This window comes from Pezoporus wallicus, unplaced genomic scaffold (assembly GCF_028554395.1).
Source record: "Pezoporus wallicus isolate ANWC-B61680 ecotype Strahan unplaced genomic scaffold, APGP_CSIRO_Pwel_v1 contig_5418, whole genome shotgun sequence".
In the NCBI taxonomy this organism is placed as follows: domain Eukaryota; kingdom Metazoa; phylum Chordata; class Aves; order Psittaciformes; family Psittacidae; genus Pezoporus; species Pezoporus wallicus.
Genome location: NW_026640709.1, coordinates 5,168,807 through 5,183,617, shown reverse-complemented (window position 1 = coordinate 5,183,617; position 14,811 = coordinate 5,168,807). Strand labels below are relative to the sequence as shown.

Sequence of the window (14,811 nt, the reverse complement as noted above, 5' to 3'; positions counted from 1 at the left end):
TCCTAAAGTATGAGTTTCATAGAAGAATAAATCTAACAATTAATTATATGTCAAGGCTTAAGAATCAAAAAACTGCTTATGCCCATTGCCAGTCATTCACTCCCTGTCAGTAGTAGTTCACATCTTTCCTGGGATAGCATCCAACCACAGTGGCATCTAAAATATAGCAGGCTATATTGTTACAGTTGGAGGTGAAATCGAAAGTTGCACCAAACAGAAGTGACAAATTCACATTGCTCTGTGTTGCCTAGCAATAGGAGATGAGTTTATTATGAACACTGGCTCTATCCATTGCAAAGGGGCTTTGTATTCACACCAAAATGCCACTACTTGTACAGGCAAAAGGGGCAAAAATAAAGTGGGCAGAAGGAGGAAACAGCCGTAGTAGTTGTAAACACTTTCTGTATTTCAAGATTCCTCTCTGTCTCTTAGGAACAGCTCAGGAAGGAAAAAGCAGAGCCTACCTCTAGCTGAACTCTTGAGATTGGCCAGGTAGCTTGTTACTGATCTTAATCGTTCTTTCGAATGCCCTTAGTAGTGTCAGAATATTCAAATACATAAAATCTTTAATGAGTATTCTTAAAAGCTACACAGTAGCATTGTTTTAATTGTGCAGAGCTTTCAATTTGCTTCAGCTTCCACCCCCTCCCCCCTTCTTTTTTTAATTATTTTTTTTTTTTTTAAATTTAAGGAAAAGGACAAGACTTCAGGGAGCTTTTACCCCCTCAGACACCTTGCTGTTTTCCTTTTTAACCACTGCTTATATGGGAAAACATTTATTTCTATCTTGGACATTGGACTATGTCTCTCAACATATTAAGTACCTAACTGTTCAAATAAAAAGGATTTTCAAGAAGTATTTAGGTATCATAGAAAACCTTACCTGGGTACCCACGCACATTTTTAGGCATCTAATAAATTTTAACACTCCACTCAATAGCTCTTATTAGAAAAAAAATCTCAAACGACTGATCTGTTTCTGTGCTTTTATGCCATCTGCATTTTTGACAACTGAATATTTTTGACAGCATGGTCCATTGTGCCCAAGTTCACATCATTTTCTTCCCCTTTCTCTTTTTTAAACATCACATGACTACATATATGATAAGAAAATGGTTTATATCACACATTTTGCTTTACAGACTTGGGTTCACAGCAGATTTTTTGAAGTGACAAAAGTATACAAGAAGTGTTTCTTTTATCAGGATGCACATTTATATTATAAAAACAATAGATTCATAAAATGCTGTGTAAGTCAAGTACATTGAAGTTACAAAACAGTTGTGATTTTAAGAGGCTTTTCAAACAAATACAAAAATTCAGGATGAAGTTTAGAGATGATATAATTTAGGTAAAATAGGATGAAGTCTAGATAAAAAAATTATCTCTTATATTTATGAAATAATTAACTAAAAATGCTAAGTAGAAGTCTCTCCTTAGCTTACGTGTTCACCTAGACCAATTAACTGAACCTGTGAAAGAATGAGAATTTAATTTTTATATTTTCTGTGCAAAATGCAGCTATTGTCTCAGATTCTCATTTATGCAGTAAGCTTTGCAGGTACAAAACTGAGGTACTTAACAATTTGTAAATGTTTTTGTAACTTTGGTCCTTTCTTTATTTCAGATTCAACGTGTTACAAACAAACATATTCCACCTGTTACAACAATCTGGCATATTACTTTCTTGATACGTGATGATACAATACCTCTCAGGTTTGCTGAGTAGCAAAGAGAAATGTAAGCAAATGAAAAGGTTTTCCACTTTCACAGTTTTTTTTTCTGCTTGGGGTTCTGTTTGTCTGAGAACTGTATGAATAGAAGCCATATTTTATAGTATTTCTTTAACCTCTGCCATCTGGTGTAGGTTAGTTTTTCCACTGCCAACATATCCTAGAGGCCCCAGTACCAAAATGTTTAATTTCTAAGTAAACATTTGGACTTTATAAATCCAGCTTAAAAAAATAGAGCATTATTTTTTAAAACTATATATTGTATTTGCCACTACGGATGACATTAATAACACATAGACAAATGTGTGGGTTTAAGTGCTTCTGGCCGTGACTGTTTTCTGTAGCAGAGCTCCAGAGATGTCAGGTCACCCAACATCTTTAATCACTGAGTCATGCTCAGTTATCATGAAGAAACTTGAATATACCCTATTGACATACAGTCTGAAGTTGTGTCAAGGGATTTGCACCACCATAGCCAAAACCTTCCAAATCAAGCATGGTTTCACACAGATACTACTTACCCATGCCAAAGCTTTAGCTGTTCTATTTTTCTCAATATAAACTGGCGTTACTTCACTGCAACAAGCAAGGATTGTTACTACAAAGCAATTTGGGAAAGCAGGCAACCACTTAAAAAACCAAGGAATACAATAGCAGTATCTCCAGCAACTTCCTTATGTTTGAGGGGGAAAAGAGCACCACAAAAACCAACAAAAAAAACCAAAAAACTGTGTGTCAGAATTGTACTATCAAGAAGACAAAGTCCTTTCTAAATTTACAAAAGCATAATGTTGGATTTTGGACTAGCCAGTAAATTCCCTGATCTCAATTTGAAAGCATGCAGTAGCATTGATTGTCCCAAGCTGATTTTTAGTTGGAGAGAAAAACTGAAAAAAAAAAAACCAAAACAACCAACCTTGCTTCTGCTGAGAATGGGCAGGCATTCAGAGTTCATCTTAATCAGTATTCTTCAGAAGCAGACAGTCACTGGGGAAGAAAATAAATAGATAATAAAGATGCATAAGTAATAAAGGAGAACATTTAAAGCTGTGTATAAGCAAGATCTGAAGGGTAAACAAAAGGAAAATAACTATCTTGTTACTTAATTCTGATTTAGAAAAAGGTCTGGAAAAAAACTCAGAAACTCCCACTTCTTTCCATCTCCACCTGGTCAATTTTTTTTTTTTATTTTATTTTTTTATCTCTAAATTCCAAAATAACAGTGATAGCTTGGTTTGCCACCTTCTCCTGAAGATTTTCCTACTCCTGAAGAGTATTCAGAAACATGTTTTTGGCACACAGTGATTCCTTCAATGAAAATTTACAAAAGGTCCTTACTTCTTACTGTTTATTCATTTTCTAATTAAACAAGTGTTAAAAACAAAGAACAGTAAATAATCTAATTAACAAGTGGCTCTTTTCTGAGGACTGAGCTGTAGTACAAAAGTTACGCCCATTTAATTGAATTAATTTAGAATCTGACTAGTTTAATCAGTGCAATCTGGTAATGAAGATTCATGATATTTGTTGAATTTAAATGATAATTCTCTTGAGGCATCTGCTGAACAGTAGGGATGAGGAGGTGACGTATCAATTTTCAGCCAATCTGGGATGTGAAATTCTACATTACTTTGCAAGACCACTAATTGCATTTGTTTTAAAATGCTTAATTATAAACAGCAGCATCAGGGGAATGAAGGTCCTGTTCCTACCATGGGAATAGTGACTTCTCCTACCTGGATGGACACTTGGTTAAATTGTCTCAGAACGAGTCATCAGAATTTACAAATCAGAGCCCACACTGCAGTTGTCTTAGTCATCAGTGAAACTGATCACTGGTTTAATTTAGTCATTTTCTTATACTAGCTTACTTGGAGGCCATACATGTTTTCACTGTGCTCATTAAGCCTTCTTGTTGTGCTACTCTAGTGGCATAATAGAGTAGGTTTAGCCTTAAGAAATCAGACATGTACCACCAGTCCCTCTTTTTACCTGCCCTCTTCTACAGTTTTTCCTGCAAACATTTGGTCAGTGTATCTGAGTTTTTTTAAGGACTGATGATGCTAACATTCCTGAAGGTTGCATGAACATAACACCTCTGTGAGAAGAAAAATAAAAATCAGTCAGAGCTTCAGCAAAGACTAGAGTCAGTAGTTACGTATTTGGCCATTCATTAAATATGCCTGCCACAACGCTGTCCTGCTGTTTGCCACATTAATAGTGAAAGAATATAGAAAGAATCTGGGAATGTTTTTCATGAAATTACAGGATTTGCCATTACTATCTTAAATCTGGCTGCTAACTCACAACCTCCCCCAGAAGAGACTCTAAGGAGGAGCCTCAGACTTAACTCTAGCATACAAACTGAACTGATAGACCTAACTCCTTCTGAGGGACAGGTTCTGGGCTCTGAATTTCTTCTCTGTATTTCCTACTTAATTACAACCTTCTCAGTTTTTCAGTATAATCCTATTCAGATTTGTCTGCAACCAGTCTGCCTGCCAAGTATGGGCTAAGGGTTTCACTTGGCAGCAGAGTGCCACGTTAGGTACTGAAGTGCTTGGCTTTGTGATGCCATTGTGAGGCCTTAGGTGTTTTCAAAAGCATGGTAGTGGTTCACATATACACCATAATTGGCCCCATTAAGACCAAAACTCTACCTTTAAATTCTATATAGAAATTAATTTACCTACCAATGCCAAGTGGTGTTGAAGTAACCAGATTTATATCAGGAGTGAATTGGTTCCATGATTTAGATTGTTATATTTGCTGAGTACCGAAATCTTACCTAACAATTACAGTTATTTTATAAATGTGATAAGCATACAGGGGACACATGATCATATATCATGTATATGTTTCTTATTTTTATTAAGTGACATACATGGAGAACAAGAACAGCTACTCTAAAGATCATATATAACATATAACTATCCAGGGACAGTGAATATTAAACAATATGTGGATCTTGATAGAATTTTCATTCACAGAACATTATGGACTTCACATAGGTTTGTTTATTGTACAGTGAGTAGTCAAGTAAATTTTCAGACATTGAAAGTGTATTTTTCTATAATAGAAAATTTTAAGCAGGTTTCTTGGCATGCATTTTGTTTGTACTGTGCTTGAGGTTTTTTATGGCATTAGTGGTTTGTGTGTTTGTGCATGTTTGCATTCTGTCTGTTTATGAAGTGTTTCACTGGTACCCTTACACAGCATGTGGTTGGTCGAAGATTATTTTTCATAGCATGTGTAGTCATCACGCATTTTGCTGAAAGGCTTTTAAACTAAAGTGGGTTAAACACTGCTTATCTGGACTTGCATAAAGACACACATGTAGGTTGTACTCCTCTTCACAAATTTGATACAAAATATACCTGCACCACTTCAGAGTTGAGAGTGTGAGTTGGTTCCAGTTTTTCCAACAATCATGGCAGTTTGGTATATTTGAGGTTCGTAATTCAATAGAATAACAATTCTAATAATAACTGGAACATTTGTATGTTTTCTTATCCTAGATGTTAAAAATAATTAACAGATTATACATTATATTATAATAATACCATGCATGTAAATATTTTTAAGTGAACTACAGAAACAAAAACAAACCTTTGACAAGGATAATTTAAATCACTTCAGTCTGTATTTGACAGATAAATATAGGCAATATTTTCAGGACCCACAGGCAGGTTTGTGAAATTAATCAGTGAATTACACTGGGTTTAGGGTGTTAGTTGATACTTTCCCTCGTGTTTTGAAAGTATAGATTGGTCAGCATGTGTCTAACAAGACATTACAGGAATACTATTTGTAAAAAAAATAGATACTAAGTAGCTCTAGACACATACATCAGTTCAGTAAGGATTTTATGAATGCTACAGAATAAAATACTGTTGCTTTGTTTAGATGCCTCACTGCTACTTCAAGAACATAATTCTCCCCACCAATCTTGTCCTACAGTTCAAGAAACTCTGCAGAAATTACTGAGAATGTGCATGAAACTTAAAAGAAACAGAGCTGACCAATAATAAATATTTATGAAAATTGCACTTGTATGTACAATTTCATTGCTATTTTTACTAAGGTTCTTCACAGCTAATAAACTCCATGTATCAGTTCCGATTTTTTTTTGAGAATAATTTTATACATGTATACCTCTCCTCTTCCTACCAGAATAATATTAAATACTTTAATATTTCTTTTACATTGCTCAAGTATTCATTCATGAGAGCTTAAAATACATTTCATTATCTGTCTTTGAATATGTGAATAAATTCAGTTAATGTCAGTGAAAACATTTCATTTATGCTGTGCACCTTTTTTATCTACTTTCTGAATGTAAAATATTGTACTGCTGTATCATGTATAAGACCATGCTGTGCTGCACAGCTATAGTTGCTTTTTATGTATCCTGCTATAGGATACAGTGAGATAGTTGCTTTTTATGTATACTGCTATAGGATACAGTGAGACCTTTGCTTAAGAATAATTATTTAAGAGACTTTAAGTGAATTAGAAAGAAGATAGCTAGAGGTAGAATTCAGACCCTCCAGCTAATCTTTCTGCTTGTAACATGCCATACCTACGCTATTCCTGAGAAACCTAAATTCAATCCATAGAAAATAACATTTCTATGCCTCAAGACATAGGAGCCATTCATACAAAATGAGAAGTAAAATGTGTACAGAAACTTTACATCTTACGACAGTAGCAGCAGGTTCATAGTGTCAGGAAGAAAAAAAAATGATGAAAGGAAGCCAAGCCTGACAAACTGAATTGTGGCTCATCTGAGTGTTGTTGAACTTTGTTTCACTAACAAATCAGTGGTATTTTTTCCTTCTAATGAAATAATAATTTATAGTTAAATAAAGGGAAAATCATTAAAGTCCATTCCTATCACCGTAATATACTGAAGTAAATGTCTACGCACTATATAAATTCCTAGATCTTGGAAACTGTATAGGTATTCCTTAATATTTTAAATTCAGAGTAGAGAAGGGATTTTAGTAAAAGCAAAAGTTGATACAGTGGACTGAATTTTGCAATAATTTGTATGGAAATATGTATCCATGCAGAATTGATGTAAAAATCCAAATAATGACTATATAAGAAGTACCATATTTCTATGTAATAATATACAATATTTTATAGAATGGAGAACATGTATTCTATATTATTAAGTAGAGAGAGTATACATAGCATATCCATTGTATATAGTACATTCATAATAACATAATGAATATAATAACATAATGAACATAATAACAAGAGATAAGCCAAGACAGAACTATTCATCTGGGGCTTTGTTCAAATACTGGCTCATATGCTAACTGTTTACGTGTATCATATTTTGATAATATTCTTAAAAGAATATTTTTATACTGTAAAGAAGATCTATGTAATCTGGGTGTTCTTGAAAATAAAACTTAACTTTTATGTTTGTTATGGTTTAAGCCCAGCCAGTAACTCAGAACCATGCAGCCACTCACTCACTCCTCCCCTTCTTTCCCCCCCGGCTCCTGGAGGAATAGGGATGAGAATCGAAAGAATGTAAATCCCATGGGTTAAGAACAGTCCAGTAACTAAGGTATAACACAAAACTACTATTGCTACCAGCAGTAATAATAATGATAAGGAAAATAACAAGGGGCAATTTAAGTGTTTTCAATATTTTAGACTGGATATCTTTCATTCTGTGCAGTGAGAGTACTACTGGAACAACAATTTAACTTCCAGGAAAAGTTCAGCAGATCTTTTGGGGCTTAAAGCATGTAAGAAGCCAGGCACTATCCAAGTGAGCATGATGTTTACAACTCTCCAGAAAGCATTTTTAAACCCTGAGATAGTGTTTTTGATTTTGCAAACAATATTACAATTACTGTCTAAAATTTTGCTTTTAATATATGAAAACATCCAAGGGATTGAAAATGTGTTCTGCTTCATTATGTGTATTGTCTTCAGACATCATTAACCACTAAAAGTTACTTCAGTTTCAGGTGTGACTATATGCTATATAAGGAATCAAGCAGCTAGTTAATTATTCACTAAAAAAAAAACCCAAACCAACCGAATCACCCAAACAAACAAACAATTCAAAACCCACCAAAAACTGTCCTTCACACAAGAGGACACTTTTCATGATATTTCAAATGAACTGGAATTTCTGGCTTCAAATGATAATCCAAAACCTTGCGTTTTCTCTTGGAACTGGGTCAGTTTTTCTAGCCTTGATAGACTTGGCATCCTTTCTCCAAACTGAAATATGCCAGCCATAGTGCTTTTTCAGCAATATAGTTATACAGAAAATCTTTGATAAGGCCACATATGCAACATTTGCGTTAGACATCCATTAACCTGCAAGGTTATGTGGCTGTGAGTAACCCCTTCTGCCATTTGATGTTACTGAGACTTTGAAAATCTTGACCGTGAGACAGACTTCTTTTTCCCCCAGAGGCTCAACATTCTTTTTGTGCTACATTTTTCAGAAGAACTCTTTGTTTGAAGAAGCTGGGCAGGGTAAAGCTGGCAGACTGGAACACTGCCCTGATGTGTTGTGACAGACATGTAATCTGCCATTTGACCACTGGTTCACACATCAGTGTTAATGTGAATGTGACACCTCTCAGCATACTGTTAATCAGGCATTACTCTTCTGTCTAAAATGTGGAGATGTGGAGTAGACTTTTATTCTTTTTAGAAGACTATGCAAAAAAAATCTAGTGAAATGAAAATTTACAGCCATAAAGGCAAACTGATTGACAGCTGCAAATCATAGTCACAGCAACATAGATATATACATATTTATAGATCCCTAGATTTCAAAACTAAAAAGGATCATTAGAACATTCTGCTTAATCTAACACATTCTTATGCAAAACGTGCAAGGAGTCAAACATACAGTCCCATGTCAAGTGTAAGGAAACCTAGAAGATGGTCTTCCATATTCCAGAAATTAGATCAATTCAGCTTCTTTTCCTCACTAACACTTTTTTTGTCTTCTGGGTTTTGTTTTCTTTTCTCCTGGTGTTTCATCACCAAAGTGCCCAGGAGTTCATCTGCTTTCATTCAACTGAAATGCATGTACCAGATGGTGCAAATAGCCCAGTATATTTCAATCCTGTATCCATGTCAAAAAAACAGGCAGACAGCTGCAATTCTTGGTTGCTGTACCTCATGGTATCAAAGGCTGGCTAAGAAGAGTGACACTACTTGACAATGAATAAGATTTTTCAGGTCTGGCAGGGAAGTTGCTTTGGAAGCTAAAATCCCTCTTCTTCTCTGTAGGAGTTGCTTTTCATGATTAATTAATTGTGTTTACGCTAACCTACAAAGGATGTAAAGATATAAAAATAGAGTTACAGAAATGAGTCTTGTTAGGATAATTTATAGTAACCATTTCATCACCTGTCTTCAGAGTATATTACATACTTGCTTGTTAGAATTATAATAGAAATTGACCTACATTATAAAGTTCTATACAACACTCTTCAGCATACTTTTACAAGAGAACTGTTGCAATCTATTTTTGCTGTGTGAACAGACTAGACCACTGGTCTTATGTCCTGAAATTTGAATGTATCTTAAGTACTAGGGAGTGCAGTGAAGGTAACTAGCTGCTTTCATCTGGTAACAGCTGCTTAGAATTTGACCACAAGACTTTCAAAATATCTCTGTAATATAGCCTTACACCTCAAAAACCATAGCTCTAGAAAAATGATTATATGAGGTTTAGAAGAGTGGAGGGTTACATTTGTCTTGGAAAACAGAAACTGGAGTTAGTAGTTGAAAGCTGTTTGCGGCAAGGGTTAATATTCACTCTGTTGGTTTTCTTACTCCTAGGTGCTATAACTAGCACAGAGTACAAGAAGAGTTATATCTTTGTATTCATTCTTCTGTCATGTTACTGAAATAACAGAAAACTCGTGTGATACCTTTGGACAGCAATGCAGTGCTTTCTCACCCTGTCCTCTGTCATATCTACAAGAACATGTGTCCTTTCAAGACCTAGGCAAAATATTCTCCTGCTTGCTTCAGAGTTACCTGTGCATTTTTTATCTTCCCCTTGTTTACAAGCTGGGATATAAGAATTTTAAAACCTACTGGAACATTCTGGTTTCACTAATGTTAGTGTTCTGTGGGGCGATTTATAAGTGGTCCAGGAAGGGACATATAGAACTCATTTACCTGTTTAACCTCCCCATCAAGGTTTAAAGCTTTTCTCTGTATTTTTTATTTTATTGAAAATTTGTCATTGTTCATCCCCAAACAATTTAATTTTTTTTTTTTTTTTTTACCACTGAAGAGACAGAGACCTGATTTGGAAAGCTATCTTCCTTCCTGATCAAAGAATTGCAGGGCAGAACAGAGTACCACAGAAACATTCGCATAGCTGAAAGGGCTGTCTTATAAAGAATGATAACAGTTAGTCGCACATTCATTTTGCATAGGTGTAAGTGTATCACATATATGAATATTCTTGTTGACAAATCTATTTATGTGTATGTGTATATGTATTCAGAAGCTCTGGTTTGCCTCCAGTCATTGTAGGTGACTCTTCTCATGTGCATTATAGTTACAAAAGTATAATTTTAAGCAGAGATAATACTGAAAACAATTGTTTGTTTAGCTAAAGGCAAGTAATAGGTTAGGTAAGAATCATTAAACAGGCCATAACAGCAATTTATATTCACTAGAAAGGTGTAAAAAATAGGGCAGGTGATAAATGTTATTTAATGTGATAGAAAGGAGTGATATTAAGACTAGTTGAATAAAAGTAGTGAAAGAAAGTTTAGGCTGTCTACCTGAAAAAATCTGGGGAGCAAACTAGTTGCACTAAATGACTGTATAATCTCTACGGGGAAGCATTAATAATCCAATTGCTTGAGATTTTTGAGAGGTCAAAGGATCAGCAAAATACGTGGTGGGGAAGAAGCTTGAATTGGCAGGTAGATGGATCACCTGACCTATTAGTTCTTTCCTATTGCAAACTTCTATGACTTTATGTGGGGAAAATTCCTTTTCAACCCACGCTGGCAATCTGTTTATGTTCTGAAGTATGATGATTGACATCCCTTTTAACTTTTAACCTAGAGAATGTCTCTGCAAGTGTTATTCCTACATATAAATGTCTAATGCTTTTAATAAAAAAAAAAGTCTCTCAATTAGGGGACTGTATCCATGTGCAAATGCAGAATGGAGATCACAACAGAGTCTGAGGTGTTATAGCGGCATGGGCAGAACTCCCACTCAGGAAGGATGGGACGTTGAGAAGGAAAAGGGAGCATTTGGGGCTTAAAGACTAGAGAGACAGTGGAGGCAAACAAGTGAAAATTGGATTAAAACAGTCAGAAAGAAAGGTATCATTTTTGTTGAAAGGGGGAATAAGAAAATAAGAGAAATGTGGTGGTAAAAAAATATAAGAACAGAGAAGTGAGATAGGAAGGGAGAACTAATTTATGGAGTAGAAGAACAAGAAGAACAAATAACGATGTGCTCCTTTTAATATGGTGACAGAGTACTTCCTATCTGTAAGTGTTTACACTTGGTTCATCCACATGAAAGCTTACTTTTTTTTTTTTTCAAACAGTGTAATACTTAGTAAGCATCTCTGAAGTACAGTGTGTGTATTTTTGTAACAAACAGTGTATTTCACAACTAAAACCCAGCCTATCCACCTTTCTTGTTAAAGCCCATCAAGAGATAAGAACGTGTATAAAACTATAGCACCCTAGTAGAAAGAAATGTCATATTCTGCCAGTCTTTACTTCATTTTGCCCTGAATTGATGAACTGGTGATGGATGGGAAAACATCACGAAAGAAATACTTAAGAAATGCTAAACTAGCAAAACTTAATATATTTAAATAATATTACCAAAAACGTTCTTCAAATTTTATGGCATTAAACTAAAGCCCAGACTATAAAAAGACAAAATTATTACAGAGATTTCCAGTTACTCAAAAATATCTTTGTGATGTTACTTGTTCTGACTTAAAGAACTTTGTTGAAGCATCAACTTCACTTCTGTTGAGGGCTGTAAAAAAGATTGAAGCCGGGGCCTGGAATATGAACAAACAATGCTTCTAAGTTAGTGCCCCACAGAATATTTTAAAATTATTTAACACAAATCATCTCAGTGTCAACAACTCATCACAGATAAACTATCTAATTAACAGAAGCCATCATAGTATTTGAGAACTCAGTCTTGGCTCAGTTGATATACCAGAAGGGCACTCCTTGATAAGCAAAAATTATAAAGGAAGGTTTAAAAAACATTACTGCCTGAAAGTAGCTTCGTCTTAGTTTTAAATTAACCCTCTGCTAGGTTGGGGTTTTTAGTTTGTTTGGCATTTTTTTTTAATCTCTATGAGATAACAAGCACAGGTTGACCTCATATTCTTAGGTATATTCCATGCTAAGATCCTGTGAAATTGGCTATTTTGTGATGCAATATTTTTTTAGTGTCATAGACTTGAAACCATGCCAAAATGACAGCTCAGTTAACAAAAGTGTCCCCAGCTTTCGTAACCACTTCTGAGATAGTTTTATCCCACTTCCTTAAAATTGTAAAGGTTGTCAAAATCTTGAGGTTATAAAACTTTACTGCAAAACATTTTTAGGCATCAAAATGTTGACTGGTTCTTGCAGCACCAAACCTGCCACTGACTGGAATCCAGGTGCTTCATTTCCCTATATGAAGTCTGTGGGGAGAGAAAGCTGACAATGGGGTCCATAAAACCATAACATAGACTAAATGTTATCAAAATAGCTCGTGGAAAATAGCTGCAAAGAGAGATTTCTCCTAAGTCTCTGGGGGGTAATATTTACATGGTTAGATTTCAGGGAGACAATGTAGGACAATAAAATTCATTATCGTAAAACTGCTCCTGAAAGCAGTCTTTTTCACAGAGGAAATGTGCAGTAACAGTAGGTAAGAGTGAAAGATCATTTTCTTTCCATCCCACCCCAGGTAGATTGTTTACCATTCATCCAGGGTATGGCAGGCATGGGTCCAATCACCTCTTCTGCCTAATGGCTATCTGAACATGTTCCTTCCAGATAAATGATGTGGATGCTCAGCTGTAGGACAATCTGAAGTAGTCCCTCATGCTTGCTTGTAAAACAGTACTCCTGGTATGGAGTGATTGAACTCATTATGCCAGAGTGAAAAGGGAAGACATTGTGTCTTCAAAATGCCACTGATAAAATGCCAGTGTACAAAAAGCAGTGCAAGGACATTCTACTCACATCAAATAGAAGGTTTTATTTGTTAGGTTTTGAATGATGCATATATTTTTGCTGGTCTTTTTACTCCATGAAACAATGAGAGATGTAGCCTGTGTCTCATAGTAATAGTTTTAGTTTCCTCACAAATGTTATACTATCTCTCCAGTGAATAATTTAAATTTCCCTCCCTCTTGGCTGTGATCTTTCCCCACAGTGCATATTATCCAAGAAGAACTGATATAAATTAGAAATTTTTTTCAGCTGGTTCCACAACTATCAGGTGATAGTCTCAGAGGATTTTGGTTCTTCCAGGAAACTTGCAGGACAACTGCAAAAGGGAAAGTCTTGAGTAGCATGGTAAGAAACATTAATGTATAACAGTCTGGTAATTATAGGAATTATATTTCATGTCTGAGCAAAAAAGGCTACCAGTATGAACTCTGTAATATGGAGGGGGTAAATAAGGGACACTAAACTGAAGGGTTTTCCTGAGTAACACTGCAGAACTATTTTGGGTTTTTTTGGAACTGAAATAGATCACACTCCTGACATCAAGTGTTGCAAGAGAACAGTTTATCCTTAGTTATTAGTTCATTCCTAGAGCATTCCCATGTCTGAACAAAGCATGTTATCCACCATCTTAGCAAATAGAAATGCTGAGTTTCCAAAGTCTTTTAAAAAGAGTAAAAAATGTGATGAAAACTGAATAACCTACAAGTGTTATTCCCAATATATTATTCAGGTTTTAAACCTTGATCTGACTGAGACGTAGTGTCACATATATGGGATTATTTAGGCATCTAACTCAACTAGCTACCTTTGGAAATTTGAGCTCTAGTCTTAAAAATAAATGAACAGGAAAGTAAACAGTAATATACATATGCATTATAATAATAATAATAAAACCTGTCTTAATTTTTTCATCAAAACACTGTATAACCCAAAATTTTTAGTGGAATAATGAGAATATGAGTTGTTTTCAACTGAAAATGCTTGGAAATAAATGTTTCTATCTTTCTTTGAAAATTTTGAATGCTATGAATTTTGAAAAGATTTCTTACAGTCAATTAAATAAAAATTATTGCTTGGTTTCAATTCTGTCTAACTTGCCAGAGTTATTGAGGAAGGCTATGATAAGGAAAACAGTAAGTCATAATGATCAATTTAATGGTGTCAACATGTCATACAAAGAATCAAATGTAGAGAAATTAATTTATTGATCTTGGCTTTCACCTGGCATTACAGTAGAGGTGATGTTACTCTAGGAAAGTTTTGGTAAGGAACGTAGGAGTACTGACTTGAAAGAATCTACAGAGATCACTGAGCCTTAAATGCAGGCAGCTTTCTAATAGATCTGGAATACATGCCAGTGTAACCCTATCACCTCTAGTAAAATAGACTGAAAAAATCACAAAAGCTGTCAGCTGCTGAGGGAACATAGCTGGCAAGACCAAAACAATTGGCAGTGTGTTTGGTCTGCTCCATATACAAAGTTTTGTTAGACATTTATCATTACACAGGTTTACACAACTTGATGTATAGTTTCCTTTATGTTGTTAGAAGACTATTTTACTCAGTAATACTCCAGAGAGGCTTCTTCTTGTACTGCATTCACCACATACAGAGAAGGAGCGTAAACAGATATGGTTGTATTACCAAAGTCTCTTCTGAGTAGAGAGGCACCCTATCTTCAGTACTTTCTTTCATATTTAATGAATGTAAGTTCTGTTGAAGTTAGCAGCAGTAATGATAGTGACATTCTTGTACATTCCAGAAAAGGTACATATTATCTCAGATAAGACTTGTGGAAATAATTTTTTCAGTTTCCTGGCAGTTCCAGATAATGATTTCAG

The 14,811-nt window shown here is 35.0% G+C and overlaps 1 long non-coding RNA gene across 1 annotated transcript; it reads left to right on the top strand.

Annotated features, from left to right (window-relative positions):
• Positions 1 to 710: 710 nt before the first annotated feature.
• LOC130605035 (uncharacterized) lies at positions 711 to 13,210 on the top strand. The gene is made up of 3 exons (XR_008973596.1): positions 711 to 1,740; positions 9,573 to 9,768; positions 10,038 to 13,210. It is a non-coding gene; the product is annotated as an uncharacterized LOC130605035 (long non-coding RNA).
• Positions 13,211 to 14,811: the final 1,601 nt, after the last annotated feature.